Genomic DNA, 5000 nt, shown 5'->3' on the forward strand with positions numbered 1-5000 from the left:
CCCACGATATTTGGTTACCTCAAATGCTTTTCCCTTTTCATCTTTATCTAGATAGCATGCGGACGACATAGGTGTTGAATCCTCTTTACACTTTTCCATATCGAACTTCTTCAGTAAGTCTTTGCAATATTTCGATTGATGAATGAAGATGTTGCTTTCCATTTGTTTGATTTCAAGTCCAAGAAAGAAGGTCATCTCACCCATCATTGACATCTCAAATTCACCCTGCATCAACTCAGAAAACTATTTACAAAGAATGTGATTAGTAGATCCGAAGATTATATAATCAACATATATTTGAACTAAAAGCACATGATTATATAATATACAAATAAAGAGGGTAGTATCAACCATACCCTTCACGAACCCTTTTCCAAGAGGAAAGAGCTCAATCTGTCACACCAAGCTCTGGGAGCTTGTTTCAGGCCATAAAGGGCCTTTTTGAGCTTATATACATGGTTTGGATAATTCAAATTTTCAACGTCGGGAGGTTGATCTATATATACCTCATTTTGAATGTAGCCATTCAAGAAGGTGCTCTTGACATCCATTTGAAAGAGCTTGAAGTTCATAATTGATGCAAAGGATAAAAGCATCCTTATGGCCTCTAATCTGGCTACAGGAGCATAGGTCTCATCATAATCGATGCCCTCCTCCTTGTTGTAGCCTTTCGCCACTAAGCGAGCTTTATTTCTGATTATCAAGCTAGATTCATCCAATTTATTACGAAAGACCCATCTAGTTCCAATCACTGGATGTTCTTTAGGCTTAGGGACAAGGTCCCATACATTATTACGCTCGAACTAATTTAGCTCTTCTTGCATAGCTATACCCCAATGCACATCCTCAATGGCCTCATCGATGGTCTTAGGCTCGACTTGAGATACAAAAACAACAAAGTTAGGTAAAAAGCTACGGGTTACCACCCCCATAGTTATATCACCTACCACTTTATCGGGTGGATGATCCTTCTTGGTCTTCCACGCGATTGGCAAGTCCTGATGCTCATCTTGTACAGTTTGCTCTGCTTCTGCTTCTTTGTCCTAGTCCATGTCCTTAGGGTATGGTTCTTCAAAAGCACCTGCAACATCATCAGAGAATACCTTTCTCTTCTCTTTTGGAGAAGATTCATCAAAATGGACATGCATAGACTCTTCTACTTGCGTTGAATATTTATTAATGATTCGATAAGCTTTACTATGCAATGAATATCCCAAAAATATACCTTCATCAGCTTTTGAATCAAATTTACTTAAAGCTCTTTTTCCATTATTTAATATAAAGCATTTACACCCAAAAGCTACACGATTACCTTTATCGCATAGTTGGCTGATACTCAAGCGGTTATGTTCCAGACCTTGAACATATAACACATTTTCGATCACAACCCGATATGAGTTGCCAATTGTTCCGGTGCCAAGTATCTTCCCTTTGTTATTGTCTCCATAAGTGACGAACCCTTTTTCTTGCACGGATAGATCTAGGAATTTAGATCTATCACCCGTCATATGTCTCGAGAAATTTAGATCTATCACCCATCATATGTCTCAAGGAATTTAGATCTATCAAGATACAAATGTTGTCCATGTGCTCGAAGACATACCTGCAAAACATAGATCACTTGCCTTTTTCAGGTACCCAAGTTATGTTGGTTCCTTTTCTATTAGTAACTAGGGAGTTATCTCCCTTTTTCATCCATACATACATGTCACTATGTATATCATATTTTCTAATATAACAAGAGTACGAAGTGTGGCCATGAGTCCCACAATAAAAGCATGTAGGAACCTTTTTATTAAAAAATTTCTTATTGGGCCGATTAATAGGTCTCCTATATGGTCTTCTCCTATGCATAGGGGGAATATATCCTAGCCCGGTATGGTCACCAACATTCCTAGTTTTACTAAGAACAGTGTCTAACATGTTTTGACTCTTTGTGAGTTTTGCGAGTTTTTCATTTAATCTCAAATTTTCATTTTTCAAATCATCGCTAGAATTACAGACAGTTGGTTCATATAAATTATTATCAAAGCAATTGCATGCATTACAAGAATAGATCAAATCTAATGTTTCATTTACCAATTTTATTTCATATAGTTCTTTTTGTAATGAATTTATTTTCTGTTCATTTAGCAGGATTACTTTTTTCCTATCGGAACTAATCCTAGCTAATTTCTTAAACTCATCATGCATTTTGACATACGCATTATACAAGTCCTCATAAGGAGGAGAATCATCAAATGAAGTAGATGAGGTGTCAGAATATATCTCGCTATTTGCCTCTTTTGAATTTGAGCAACAAGCATCATCTGTTCTCGTTATTAAGCATAGCTTTACCTCCTCTAGTACATCCCATACTATATAATCTTTCTTCGATTTAAAGTCCCGAGGAGTGCTCTTATCTGAATCAACCTTTTTGAGGTAAGTAGGACATTGGAACCTCATATGTCCTGGCTTACCACATTCATGCCAAGTGAAGCGCTCTTTAGTCTTGCCTTTTCTGGTCGACTCCCACGCTTCATTCTTCTAGAAACGTTTGAACCCTCCTTTCTTTAGAAATTTCCCGAATTTGCATACGAGAAGGCTCAAGGTTTCTTCGTTTATATCTGAATCAAATTCATCTTCTTCTCTCTCTTCTGTGGATTGAGACTTTGTTGCCTTGAGAGATATACTTTTCTTTTTGCGATCTGATTTTTCGTGCACAGTCAGGCGTCCAAGCTCCATTTCGTGCTCTTAAAGTTTTCCGAACAAATACGCCAAAGGCATGGAGTCAAGATCCTTTGATTCCATAATAGATGTTACTTTTGGTTGCCATCTTCTGTCAAGACAGCGTAAAACTTTGTTAGTAAGCTCACTTTTGTTAAACAATTTACCCAAAGCAACTAAATGGTTAACTATATGAGTAAAACGTTTTTGCATATCAGCTATAGATTCATTTGGTTAACTATATGCTTGACTTTGCTAGTGTCTTCGTGAGTTACTTGTAAAGTGTCCCACATTTCTTTAGCACATTGGCATTGTGAAACCCGAAAGAACTCATCATAGGATAGGGCCGATGTGATGATATTTTTGGCTCGCAGGTTATACTGAACCTTTTTGCGTTCATCTTCAGTCCATAGACTTTTTGGTTTATTTAGATTCATCGTCCACCAAATGTTGTGGAACGAAGGGCTCGTTGACTACGGATTCCCAAATATCCGAGTCGATGGCCTCTATAAATATTTTCATGCGAACTATCCAGTAGGCATATCCTTCGCCATTGAAATCGGGAGGGCAGTTAATGGATGCGCCATCACCGCCAAAAGGGTTGGTGGAACCCATTTAATTTCCCTAATGGATCACGCGGATACGGTTGATCTAGTAGGACGTACTAGCTCTGATACCACTTGTTAGGTATCAGTGATAAAATACACCTAGAAGGGGGGGTTGAATAGGTGTCACGATTCCCACTTACCGCTATTTGCACCGAAGCCCTATTCTGGATAATCACCTAGTTAATTGATTAAAACTCTGGCTTAATCGATTAAGTCGCGCAGAATTAGCAATTGCTGAATGGCTCAATTACATAGCCAATTACAAATTATACTGAAATGATATAGCAAATATATTTGAACATAAATGATCTTTATTTGGCAGTAATACTATATTCATAATATCAACTACAATAGAGATAAGGGAAAGAAACAGTTCGCAACAAGGTTTTTATACTGGTTCGTTTTGCGGTCCACTGCAAAACTACATCTAGTCCTCCCCTCTGATCTGATCTGGGAGATTTTCTTCACTAAAAATTGAAGCCAATGTATCTTACATACACACTTCCAGTTACAAAACCTTGAACGCTACCTTCTTGAATTCCCAGAACCTCTACCTTGGTTTGACCTTACTCAATCGCCTAGGAAAACCTTCCCTACGATCCAGCCCCATCAAGAGTATGTTCTAAACTCAAGACCTCCAAGTCTTGATGAAGACTCTCTGATCTCGTTGGTGGTACGACACCAAGAGACAACTTTCTTTGTTACAGAAACAACACAAAACACAGAGTAATGTGAAGCTCAAAATAGCTCAAATATTACAAGAAAGAGAACCATATACAAATCTCACAATTACTATGAACATGTATAAGATCAAAATCATGAAGAATGTATAATTTCTACCCTTAAGAAATCTCTAAACAGTAATGAAAAAAATCATGCGAGAACAAGATAGGACGATGAACACATTTGATAATATGCAACAGATGACATGTTAATCCCTAAGCATAATACTATCTCACTCTAATCTCACATGCAATTCTGTCTTCCTATATGACATACAAAGAATATGAAAATATGCAACTTAGCAGTTTTAATATGAATGAATGAATGTATTAATTCGTATATAGAATCTGTTGAAAATATAGTTTATATAGAAAAAGTGTTTGGCACCCAGTTAATCGATTATGTTGCTTGTTAATCGATTATCTGTTGAAACTGTTAAAAACTGTTTTCGCGCTAATCGATTAAAGCTTCACTTAATTGATTAATTAACTGACATATTTTCAGTTAAGATGTTAATTGGTAAACAACCTATATGTTATACTTATCAACTATACATGTTTTACTTTTATGTTATGCCTAAAATGCACAAATAACATGTATGATTAATGCATGAACATATAATAAGCTAGATGGCATGTCTCATGTAAATGATATGATAGTTTTTAGACTTTGTGAGATTTGTATCTAGGTTTACCTAACCTAGACTCAATAACTAAGACACATCTAAGACTCTAGTCTAGACATGAAGCTCTTGAATCTTTGGCATGTTGATTTCTTAAGTTGTCTTTAAGCTTTCACGAAGTCCTTTGTCTTTATCAAAACATAGGTAATCTTAAGTTCTCTCTTGACATATTGCACTTTCAAATACGAACCGTGAAAGTGTGGCCTATCGATCCTTTAGTCCTTTGGAATTTGAAGCTATAGGTGTCAGAAAAGTTACCACATGGATAACTGGCTTGTGGC

General features: G+C 36.7%; 2 long non-coding RNA genes across 2 annotated transcripts in view; one reads left to right on the forward strand and one right to left on the reverse strand.

The window, feature by feature from the left end:
- The window catches only part of LOC109335792, a 72343-nt gene that overhangs the window by 5483 nt on the left and 61860 nt on the right, over positions 1-5000 (forward strand). The window lies entirely within an intron of this gene.
- Positions 3364-5000, reverse strand: part of LOC109335788 — a 22893-nt gene continuing 21256 nt past the window's right edge. Inside the window, exon 3 of the long non-coding RNA XR_002106253.1 lies at positions 3364-3376. This is a non-coding gene — a long non-coding RNA (uncharacterized LOC109335788). The remainder of the gene's footprint in view (positions 3377-5000) is intronic.

This window comes from Lupinus angustifolius, chromosome LG20 (assembly GCF_001865875.1).
Source record: "Lupinus angustifolius cultivar Tanjil chromosome LG20, LupAngTanjil_v1.0, whole genome shotgun sequence".
Classification (NCBI taxonomy): Eukaryota; Viridiplantae; Streptophyta; class Magnoliopsida; order Fabales; family Fabaceae; genus Lupinus; species Lupinus angustifolius.